The sequence below is a fragment of the Chrysemys picta genome, chromosome 1 (genome assembly GCF_011386835.1).
Source record: "Chrysemys picta bellii isolate R12L10 chromosome 1, ASM1138683v2, whole genome shotgun sequence".
In the NCBI taxonomy this organism is placed as follows: domain Eukaryota; kingdom Metazoa; phylum Chordata; order Testudines; family Emydidae; genus Chrysemys; species Chrysemys picta.
In genome coordinates this window covers 251183117-251195946 of record NC_088791.1, presented here as the reverse complement: position 1 = coordinate 251195946, position 12830 = coordinate 251183117, and the positions used below count along the sequence as shown (strand labels likewise).

The window sequence follows — 12830 nt, the reverse complement described above, 5'->3', positions numbered from 1 at the left end:
CCTTTTTGAGGAAAAGAGAAGAAGTTAGTTGAACTGGGCTGGAGCAGTTGTTGAAGTCTGATCCAGTTTCCTAGAAGACAAAGCAAGATACACACACGCACACACACACACACACAAAGGGGGTTGGGTGACAAAGATAGAAAATGGACTTTCTGTTTATGGTGCTGATTCATGTGCAACCTCACTCCTGGAAAACTATAGGCACAGCACATAGTATGATCAGCCACTCTGAGACCTGGCACACTTGTACCACCATTGGGCTCTTTAGAGCATTGCCTCATTTTGGTCACAGGCTTACAGCAGTGTTGCCAAATAAACAGTCTTGGCTAGTTAAGCTAGCCTCTTATTATACAGAAGACAAAAAAAGAGAGAGAAGAAATAAAATAGGGAAGGATAAGGGGTGGACAGAGACAAAGTCTCACATCCCAGGTGGAGTTTGGGATATAGCCAAAACTGGTGAAGGTAGTAATGTCATCTGGCTCCCTCTCTTTGGCCTAATCTGCTCAGGACATCTTTTACAATGATAATCATAAAGGCGTGGGGTCTCGAGTGATGGAGGGGGTGGCAACCATGATGGTGAAGCTCACTCCAGTAGTCACTGTTTCTCCCAAAGTATTTTTCTTTAAGGACCCCAAAAGGGAACAATGGATGGAATAGCCTGTCCTCTCATTATTTAGACCAAAAATTAGGCCTAGTTTCCAACACACCCATTTTGCTTCACTGATTTCTGGTTACACATTTCTCTCGTTTACCTAGCATGATCTTAACATCTTCACTAGCCTCTGTATATCCTTTTTAATTCCCAGGTTAGCTTTTCCTGCATCCACTTCCTTACTTCTCGGAGAGGCACTAATGATCTGCCAGTTGGGACCCACTCAAACAGCTCCCACAATAGTCCAGGTTGAAACTATACCTCTGATTTTAACTTTCCCTTGGAACAAGACTCTCATTGTAACATTGTCTTAAATATGAACCTAGGAAATGAATATCACTATCGATTACAATAGACACCATTACCAAAAATATGTGCTCATTCTTCCATGGCTGTATATCACAAAGATGAAGGTTTGCCTTAGTATGCCACCTTGGTACGGTTCTTGAATTTAATCACAGATTCCCTGGTCATTTAACCTCTCTGTGCCTTGGTTTCCCATGTTAAGAAAATATTTATCTTTTAGGAAATTTACATGTTTATGCATTCCTCTCTTTAATATGGTTTGAAATCCTTGGAAAATACTATATATACATATGCAAAAGGGGAAGCAGAGATCGTAGTTTCCCTAGATTTATAATTAATAGAAAATTAAAGTTCAAGAAAAAAAGATAACATTCATCTATAAAAGCTGAACTTTCAAATAGACGAAAGAGCCATAGGTAGGGGGATGTGCAATACATTTTGCATCACCCAACATATTGACGAGAATGTGCAGAATAATTTGCTGAAGTAAAATGTTGGCTCTTGGCAAAAGTAATTGAAACCTTTAATATAGGGTGATGGACTCTGAACACAAGAACTAAAGAACAAGGCCTAGAAGTCACTGGTTGACTGGTTTGCTGCTGGTTCTGGTGAAGTGTTCCCGCAGGTTCCTGTTCATGTAGCATAAACAAACCTGTAGGGTGCCTTCAGCTGTAACTATACTGTTATTATGCAATCATCTGGGATTACGAGGTCCATTTTGGCCAATTAAGCTCAAGTAAGATATATGGGAGAGTGAAAAGTTACTGGAAAAGGACAAGAAAGTCTGCAGCATAACAAGATTTACATGATTGCAACAACTAAGGCTAATTAACATGGGATGGAGAAGCGTTATAGGGGTTTTGGTTGAAGTGTTTTAAAATTCATATAATTAGTTATGACTGGTCCAATCTACTTAGCACTTTTTTGGTCTTGTCAATTAAGGACAAAAAGACAATCCTTATGAAATGGAAAAATTGGATTTGTACCTGTAGAGTCAATATCTTTCTCCCCTACTCATAGATTGTCTCACATGTGTATTAAAGAAGTTAAATACTCTAGAAGTGTATGCAGAAAATTGCATACTCAGAAAGAGCAGCCAGGCTGAAATCCTTTGATATTTCCCCTTTCTAAGGTTGCTAAAGCTCTGTTGGGCCAAAGCCTGAGAGGACCAATGGCAAATTGCTCCCAACATTGGATAGCCCTGTCAGAAAAGGAGAGGAAGGGATGCCTAGGAATATTCCAGTGCAGGAAGCATTAATCATTTTATCCACAAGCAGATGTGACTTCATGTGCTGGGAGGAGCGTGAAATTTTGCTAATGAGATGCCCAGACAGTGGAGGCTGGTGACATACAAGCAAACTGTATTTCAAAATCATTTTAGCTTAAAGGGCTAGTTTCTTTCCTCCCCCCATATATTCTTACTACCTGGTAAATTTCTAGCAATATTCACCAAATGTAGAGTGAGCTGCATATAACCATTTTTTTCATTAAATTCTGAGATAGGAGGAAAAGTAAGGGTGTAAAATACCCAATTAAAAATAGAAAATGAAACATGTTAATGTTTCAGGTTTTGATTATGACTTCTCTCTCCAGAAGAGCCATTTATCCCAATGTGATCTTCTGTTAAATACTCCATCATAATTTCCAGTTGAAACCACGTCACTTTGTAATGAGGACAAACTAATGAGCTGTGATTTCTTTGCTAATCGACCTTAGACAATACTTAAACTTTGATATACAGTAGCATCCTGTTTCAAAGTTACAAATGTAACACATCAGGAAATGTCAATTAATCTAATTTAAACAAATATTTAAGCCCTGATTCTACCCTAACAAGTTTAGTGCTGGTCTAACTCTACTGACTTTAGAGTTATTCCTTACTTGCACTGGGGCAGGAATGAAAAATCAAGCCTAATTATTTCACAGTACTAATATGTGCTCTCCAGACAGAACATCTCTGTGTATGCCTCTGATTATTAAAGAAAATTGCTAGCTACAGTAAAAGTGATTTAATATGCTCAGAGTTACACTGCAGTTCGATTCTCAATTAACCGCAAACTGATGAAACTTTTTGCAACGTGGTTCATTTTGATTTTAAATCCAAGACAGCACATATACATGCATATATAAATGGTGCTGAGAATGACTCAATATGTAAAAGCATACTTTTAAATCTCTGGAGAGTTGCATGTATACACATTAGCTTTGATTAGAATAGCTTGAGAACCTAAAAGAGATAATTTTAGGTTCTTGGTAATTAAACTAAATTGTGCATAGTAGAAAAATAGAATTCTAGACATGAAGAATCAGCTGTTTATAAACTCAACATTTTAAGACACGGCTGATTTGTGTCTGCTCCTCTGCCATGTACATTGGCCATGTACATTGGCCAAACTGGACAGTCTCTATGCAAAAGAATAAATGGACACAAATCAGGCATCAAGAATTATAACATTCAAAAACCAGTGTTAGAACACTTCAATCTGCCTGGACACTCAATAACAGACTTAAAAGTGGCAATTATTTAAAAAAAAAAAAAAAAAAAAAGCTTCAAAAACAGACTCCAACGAGAAACTGCAGAACTGGAATTAATTTGCAAATTGGACACCATCAAGTTAGGCCTGAATAAAGACTGGGAGTGGATGGGTCACTACAAAAAGTAATTTCCTCTGCTGATACTCACACCTTCTTGTCAGCTGTTTGAAATGGGCCACCTTGATTGCATTGACCTCATTAGCACTACAAAAGTGATTTTCCCTCCCTTGGTATTCACCCTTCTTGTTAACTGTTGAGACTAGGTCACTTCCACCTTAATTGAATTGGCTCATTAGCACTGACTCCCCACTTGGTAAGGCAACTCCCATCTTTTCATGTGCTGTGTATTTATACCTGCCTACTGTATTTTCCACTCCATGCATCTGATGAAGTGGGTTTTAGCCCACGAAATGTGTTAGTCTTTAAGGTGCCACAAGGACCCCTCATTGTTTTGACTTCACATAAGAGTTTATAAAGATATAGAGAGGAGAAAAATTGGAGAACTGCAGCTGCCCCAGGAGAGTGGTCTCTTATATAAAAGGTGTTGGAAACTTCTATTGGCCTGAGAGCAAAGGCAATTCAATTAATTTATTTTAAATTTCAAATGGTGTCCAGATCCACCATCTCCATATCCTACATTGTTTTCCCCAATCAAGTTACAAAATAGCTAAGTAGTCTTTTAGTAGCAATGCCTCTCTACCAATGCACATACATACAAACTCCTCATAACATAAACATAATTAATTTCTATTAAGCTAAGCCAAAGTTCTTTCTGCCAAAAGCTCAAACAAACATAAGTCCTAGATTGTCCTGAAGTTAATTAAACTTGGATTCTGGTGGGCCATTGGCAGAAGCAAATTTTAGAGAGATATGCCTTCTCCTGAGAACAACCACAGAAAGTTTTTTTTTTTTTTTTTTAATGGAGATATCCCATCTCCTAGAACTGGAAGGGACCTTGAAAGGTCATCGAGTCCAGCCCCCTGCCTTCACTAGCAGGACCAAGTACTGATTTTGCCCCAGATCCCCAAGTGGCCCCCTCAAGGATTGAACTCACAACCCTGGGTTTAGCAGGCCAATGCTCAAACCACTGAGCTATCCCTCCCCCCCTTTAAGTTTAACTTAAAGAATCAACAAGATGAATGGCACAGTAGATCCTAATTCCCTTAGAAACATAGGGAGAAAGGTGATCTCCTAGGTCAGGGATCGGCAAGCTTTGGCACGCAGCCCATCAGAGAAATCCGCTGGTGGGCCGGGACAGTTTGTTTACCTGCAGCGTCCACAAGTTCAGCCGATCGCAGCTCCCACTGGCTGCGGTTTGCCGTTCCAGGTCAATGGGGGCTGCAGGAAGCGGCGGCCAGCACAACCACTTCCCACAGCCCCCATTGACCTGGAACGGCGAACTGCTGCCAGTGGGAGCTGCGATCGGTCAAACCTGCGGATGCTGCAGGTAAACAAACCATCGTGGCCCGCCAGAGGATTTCCCTGACGGGCCACATGCCAAAGGTTGCTGATCGCTGTCCTAGCTAACTGTACAAACTCACAACCTGTATAAACAGATAAGGAAAGGTACTGTGCTACTGTGATATAGAAGAATCAAGGAATAGTGATGGATCCAATGTGACCATCAGTTACCCAACCATATTGGCAAAGCTAGGTCATATATCAAGATACACTCTCAACACCCTTACACAGATGTTTCCACCTTCCTATCAGACCATCTTATCTGTATTTACCCTGACTCAGTCTGCTCCCTTTCACTTCCCCTTTAGTGAAAAAGAGAAGTTGAAGCATAGTATGGACACTGAGCAAAGCGCAGCTCAGGATTTACAGGTTGGAAAAGAGACGACAAAGGGGGATATGACAGAGGTATATGAAATCATGAATGAGGTGCTGAAAGTGAATAAGAAGTGTTATTTACACCTTCACACAACACAAGAATCAGGTGATCACCCAATGAAATTAATAGACAGCAGGTTTAAAACAAACAAAAGTAGTACTTCTTCACGCAACGCAGAGTCAACCTGTGGAACTCATTGCCACGATATGTTGTGAAGCCCACAACTATAAATGGATTAAAAAAAAAGAATTAGATAAATTCATGGAGAATAGGTCCATCAATGGCTATGAACCAAGATGGTCAGGGATGCAACCTCATGTTCTGGGTGTACCTAAGTTTCTGACTGCCAGACTCTGGGACTGGACAACAAGTGTGGATCACTTGATGATTGACCTGTTCTGTTGTTTCCATTTCAAACATCTGGCAGTGACCACTGTTGGAAGAGAGAATACTGGGCTAGATAGACCATTGTCTAATCCAGTATGGCCATTCTTATATTCTTATGTTTATGTTCCTTTAATCATAGAATAATAGAACCATGGGCTTAGCGGAGACCACAAGGGTCATCTAGTCTAACCCCCTGCCAAGATGCAGGATTTGTTGTGTCTAAACAGCCTCCTTTTGAAAACCGCCAGTGAAGGAGCTTCCACAACCTCCCTAAAAAAGTGACAAAGAGTCCTGTGGCACCTTATAGATGTCGGAGAAAAACTTAGTTCTCACTATTTTGTTAGGTACAACAAGTCAGATGTTTTATTAACTCTCACATGTGCAGAGGGAGAGCTGAACAGGTCTCTCCCCGGTAACTAATTACAGCAAGCATTTATACCTTTCATTACAGAAATAATGAGAGACAGCAGCATTTTTGTTTATACATAGGCCATCTTGATATCTCATTTCCTCAGTTGTTTTGACTCTTGCCAACATACAATTATTTTCTATACCTTATCTACACAAGGTCTTCTACACCTTATCTATACTGAGGTCATAATGACTTCTTACACAGTTCTTTCTCACCCGCCTCACACAATCCTCGCTTCTACAAATCTCGCGTTATCAGGGTTACAGTTAGCCTGACTCTTGCTAACAAACGTCATGCATTACAGTTTCTTTCTGTCAGTTCTTTTTTTCTGCTTCCACATAGACTAACAGACGTATTGGAGCATAAGCTTTCGTGGGTGAATATCCACTTTGTCAGATGCATGTAGTGGAAATTTCCAGAGGCAGGTATAAATATGTAGGCAAGAATCAGTCTAGAGATAACGAGGATAGTTCAATCAGGGAGGATGAGGCCCTCTTCTAGCAGTTGAGGTGTGAACACCAAGGGAGGAGAAACTGCTTTTGTAGTTGGCTAGCCATTTACAGTCTTTGTTTAATCCTGAGTTGATGGTGTCAAATTTGCAAATGAACTGAAGCTCAGCAGTTTCTCTTTGAAGTCTGGTCCTGAAGTTTTTGTTTCTTTGTTTGTTTGTTTTAGTTTTTGTTTTAGCAAAAAAGAGGGCCTATAAGAGGGCCTCATCCTCCCTGATTGAACTAACCTCGTTATCTCTAGACTGATTCTTGCCTATATATTTATACCTGCCTCTGGAAATTTCTACTACATGCATCTGACGAAGTGGGTATTCACCCACGAAAGCTTATGCTCCAACATGTCTGTTAGTCTATAAGGTGCCACAGGACTCTTTGTCACTTTTTACAAATCCAGACTAACATGGCTACCCCTCTGATACTTGACACGACCTCCCTAGGCAGTCTGTTCCATTGTCCTACAGTTTTTACAGTTAGGAAGTTTTTCCTGAGATTTAATCTAAATCTGTTACACTGTAGTTTGAACCCATTGCCTGTTGTCTTGCCCTCTGTGGCAAAAGAGAACAACTTTTCTTCATATTTTTATGGCAGACTTCAAATATTTGAAGACTGCTATCATGTCCCCCCTTAATCTCCTCTTTTAGAAACTAAACCCCGTTACTTCAGCCTTTGCTCATATGGCTTGCATTCCATCCCTTTGATCATCTTTGTCACTTGCCGCTGAATGCTTTCCAGCTTCTCTACTTTCTCCTTTCTATACATTGGTGACCAAAACTGGACACAGTACACCAGCGCTGAGACCTAACCAGTGCTGAGTAGAGCGGTACTATCACTTCCTGTGACTGGCATGCTATGCCTCTGTTAATGCAACTAAAATTGCATATTTTGTTTGCAACAGCATCACATTATTGACTCATGTTAATGTTGTGATCCACCACAACTCCCAACTCCTTCTCAGCAGTGCTGCTGCTAAGGCAGTTGTCCCCCATTCTGTATTTGTGCATTTGGTATTTCTTTTTTAAGTGTAGCCCTTACATTTGTCTTTGTTGAATTTCATTTTGTTCTCCCATTGGAACCCCATTCTCCAATTTATCAAAATCCCTTTGAATTTTAGGTCTATCCTCCAAAGTATTGGCAACCCCCTCTAGCTTTGTGCCATCTGCATATTTGATCAGTATGCTCACTGTACCTACATTCAGGTCATTAATAAATATCTCAAGTGGGGTTCCACAGGGATCTGTTCTGGGTCTGACCCAGAACAGATCCCTGTGGAACCCCACTTGAGATGTCCTTCCAATCTCACATTCCATTAACAGCTACTCTTTGTTTGCGGGTGGTTTAACTCATTATGTACCCACTTCATGGTAGTTCTCTCGAGCCCACACTTCTCCAGCTTACTTATCAGAATGTCATGTAGGATTGTGTCAAAAGCCTTGCTAAAGTTCAGGTATATTATGTCCACTGCACTCTCCCTATACACCAAACCAGTTACTCTGTCAAAGAAGTATCAGAGGGGTAGCCATGTTAGTCTGGATCTGTAAAAAGCAACAGACAGTCCTGTGGCACCTTTAAGACTAACAGATGTATTAGAGCATAAGCTTTCGTGGGTGAATGCCCACTTCGTCGGATGCATGCACCTGATTAAGTGGGCATTCACCCACGAAAGCTTATGCTCCAATACATCTGTTAGTCCTAAAGGTGCCACAGAACTCTCTGTTGCTTCTGTCAAAGAACGAAATCAAGCTGTCTTGGCACGATTTGTTCTTAGTAAGTCCATGCTGGCTCCAGGTATTCGCCAATTGAATGTATTATACCTTGCGCTAGGAGTTTCCCAGGTACTAAGTTCAGGCTGATTGGTCTATAGTTCCTCAGCTCCTCCATTTCCCCCCTTTTTAAAGATGAGCACTATGTTAGCCCTTCTCCAGTCTTCCGGGACCTCTCCTGTAATCCATGAGTTTGCAATCTGGGAATGAAGAATGAAAGAAAAAGAGTCAATTTGAACTTGAATATTGCACTGCTCTCCTATCATCCAGAACCCTACAAGTGTGCAGAAGATCAAACAGTTGAGTGATCTCATCAGTAAACATAAGACTAATAAAACAACAGTGACAGTGGTTTTAGGAGGGAGATGTAATACACAATTGATTTAAGGAAGTTTTAATTTTGATCTAAATAGGAATTTAGAATACCAGGGCCTTTCAAAGTTTTGTCCTAGGGAGATAGAGAGGCTGAAAGATGCTTTTGGCGAGACAGTATTTTGGCAATTACTGGATAGTCTGAGGGAAGGGGTGAAATCTTGGGTGAGGTCTAGCATATAAAGGCATGTGATGGAGAAAGTGACTTTCTGAAGGTGGAAAAGGTTGCAGACATCCGGATCCTAGATGGCTAAAGCTTCTGTAATTATCTAGGAAAGTCTGACAAAAATCACTGCTGATCAGTGTTTCAACATTTCTTTTCCTTTCTACATTTTTTTTATTCATTAATTCTCATTTTCATCTCTGTAATAGCTTAAGGGCAAATAAGAATATGTTTTCTTCTAGAACTATTTATTTATGCAAATCCTTAATGTCTGGTTTGTCAGCTATTTCATAAACTGCACATAAGTTTTATTCTAGCCCAAGATAATATAATCTCATCAAGTCATACAAGCAAATCAACAGTCAACCAAAGTGAATGATATCTTAAGTATAAATGGGGGAACATCCAAATTAGAGGGAGAAAGAGAGTGAGGAACCTAGAGAAAACGTTAATTCAGAGCAAGATTGAGACTTTACATCCTGCCTTGAGAAAGGGGTTGAATGTAGGTATGCAGTGCCAGGAGCATAGGGAAAACATGTGACTGTGTATGTCCATATCCCTGCTTAAACTATGTACAGTATAAAATATTGCTTATCTTTTTATATGCTATTATTGAAACCTGCACTTTGCATTCAAATATATTAGGAGTAGCATTACGTGGTTCACTTTTCCAGAAAGTGATTACTCACAGCTATGGTTTAAGTAAATGAAACAAAGTATTGGTTTTAAAGTCAGTTTGCCATTGAGTTATGATTGATGGATAGTGATACCATGGTAACGGGTGTAAGAACCTGAAAAGGAGAAAAGAAAAGAAAAGAAAAGAAAAGAAAAGAAAAGAAAAGAAAAGAAATACATGTTTCTGTTAATAAAATTGTAAAACACATGAAGTCCTAAATCATTTAGGGGTCTTTATAGCAGAAAATATATGCTGCCTTCTACACTGCAGAAGCCCCAGAAGGTTTCACGCTCATTTTATCTATTCAACAAGAAATACAACCAGACCAAAACCAACTTTCACCAAGATTTAAAGTATGGAGTTCCAAACAAGTCTTGTGATGGAGACTATGTTTTTGTTTTGTTTTCTTAATATTCTGCCCAGTCCACAAATTATCACTGACTGAGGAGAAACGTATTACTTTATAACGTTTAAATTCAAGATTAAAGGGGGAATATATTGATGAGACACTTAAATATCCACTTCCGTATATCATTAGGAATAAACTGCATCTGTACTGGACTAGTAAATTATTTCCTTGCCCTTAGGAGTCTTCTATCAGACAGAGGACACCATCTTCCTTAGAATTTTTCCTGTAGATCTTAATTTTTTTTCTTTTCTTCTTAAAGAAGGCTTTTGTCAGATTAGCAATGGCTCTTGCTTTCAATCAATCATAAAGGGCTTCGTTCTAGGGTAGATGTCAGTGATACATTTATGTCAACCGCTTTAGTGATACTCATCTCATGTTACTGATAATGGTTAACAAGGGCTGATCCTATGAACACTGTTATGCATAGCGTTTATTACCAGAAATCAGTGCTTACCTGTCAACTTCTTAAAATAAAACAGCAGAATTTAAATGTACATATTTTTAAGGCCTGCCTGATGGTGCAGTGGATTCTAACTCCTCTCTCTTGATGTGGGAGGAGGGTCTCCCTGCCCCCACCCCCTCAAAAAAACCAACTACGCTATTTGGCTCTGTCTCCCCAGCACTTGAATTAGAAAACCCCCACACACACATAAATCAATTCTCACCTCCCAACATGTCTCTTTGAAGGGTGGTATCTATTGATGATAGACATTCTGTTTTCTCCTGAGACAGCATCATGGGCTCATCACACACATGTCCCATGCCTGGGAATGACATCTCCATAAGGATCCTTTTCCCTTTCTCCCAGGCTTAGGGGAAAAAAGAGCAAGAGTGTAGGACTTCCCCTTCTCTCAGGATTGGAGGACAACAGCAGCAGGGGGGGTTCTGCTTGTCCCTCTGAGGCTTTAGCGGGGTAGGGTGGGGACAGGAAGCAGCAGCGGTTACAGAACTAGTAGAAGTAGCAGGTCCCCAGTTTACACTCTCTGCACAGGGCTGAGTGCTTTAGGAGGGAGTAGTGACTGCTACACATACTGGTGGACCAAACTGTCCCTCAGCCCATACAGCAGCTCTGACTGGCAGCCCTTGAAGGCATGGAAATGCAGGAGGGCAGCCAAGCAGGAGGGGGATTTCTCTGTACACTAGCGTTTGCCCACCATAGACACCAAAAAGGGTTGAAAAGTCTGTAGTCTGTGCAGTAAACCTGTGGAGTTGTTAGGTTTGCAATAGGATATTGCCTGGTAGAAGGCACCACACCTGGCAGTGTTTTCAGGATCAGGCTCTTACATTGTAAGGAGCTATTCTCCTATGAAACACAAATTTATTAATAAAATTGCTTGTTTCTATTCATTCTGACAAATATCTAGCATTATTCTTTGTTATGGCCATAGCCACAGGTGTGCATAGCATTTTACAGACAAAGATGACAGGGCTGCTGTTTTAGTCCACATTTCATGACTGTGATTTCTTATTTATACTTCTTCTTTCCCCTTACGCAATTATTCACCTTTTAAACCCATCCTTTACTACTTGATCTGAATAGCTTTTGCAGTTATCAAATGCTAGTTTCACTGTGGCATTTAATTACCTGCAAAAGCCATTTATTGCCACATATATAATCCTGAGCCATGAACATTATCCCTTAATTAAAGCCAACAACATCCAACATGTTGGCTGGCATATATAACACTCCTGAGGCACATGATTCACAACTCACTAGGACTGAAAATTTAAACTTTCAATGCCAACAAGAAATACATTTTTGTCACAGGATTCCCTCTACTGTCATCTAATCTTGCTGTTACAGGAATTGCTTCCCATTTCCTTTGTATTCACAACACACCATCTTTGCCTAATTATAGCACTGCCTGTTTTTAGGGAGAAGTCCTGCTCTATTATTCTGTGGCCAGAGAAGGCCCCGAAATACAGCAGAAGCTTAGTCAGAATATGCAGTAATGCAAATACCTCTTAATGATCATCATGAATAGTAAAATTTCATTTTATTTTTTGTTTTTAAAAATGATTTTAGAAAGAGCTGGATGTGATGTTTAACAGGAGTCTGAATGTCTCGGGAAAAAAACACAAAATAAAAACTGCAATTGAATAAGCATTTCAACATGACTGAATATCAGTATTACAGCATAAGGGAGAATAAAATATCAAAACGTAACAGTACTCCCACACTGAGTTACACAACATAGACAGTGTTTCTACCTGGCAAAATCAGTTAGGTGGGAGTTTAATCTTTATCTCATTTCACTATGCACAATTTTATCAGCTACTTAAGGGAACAGGCAAAATTAAAAATAATTTCTGGAGGCATTATTGTGGGAATAATTTGAACATTGATTCTTTTTTCTGATTAAGTTCCATAGTCTCAGTGAATATGTTATTCTGCTGTCAATATAGCAGAGAATCAACCAGGTCTACTAACATTGTGAATGAAGTCTTTCCCCTATAAAGCCATGTTCCTAATTAATTATGCCCCTTAGCCACCATTAAAAGAACTGGGTTGTCAGTCTAACTGAAGGCCTCTGGAGGGCCAGCGTAGCACACTACAGTGGCCAGAACTTCTGCTCCATCCCTACCATGTGAATGTATATTAGCTGCCTTGTCCTCTAAACGAGAGATGATCCAAAACTGGAATCTCAAATCTGAATCCAAAGAAATGTCAGAGGCTGAACGGGTACCAATGGGGAATCTGCTGGTCCAAACCTGACCCTACAATTTTAATTCTAGTTTGTTTTCAAATATAGAAAGGGCACACTTTCCAGTTTCACTTTAGATACAGATGAAGTTTCACAACATCACCCCA

General features: G+C 39.9%; 1 long non-coding RNA gene across 1 annotated transcript in view; it reads left to right on the top strand.

Annotated features, from left to right (window-relative positions):
* Nucleotides 1-12830, top strand: part of LOC112058762 (uncharacterized) — a 54085-nt gene that overhangs the window by 27771 nt on the left and 13484 nt on the right. The gene's annotated exons all lie outside the window — the stretch shown is intronic.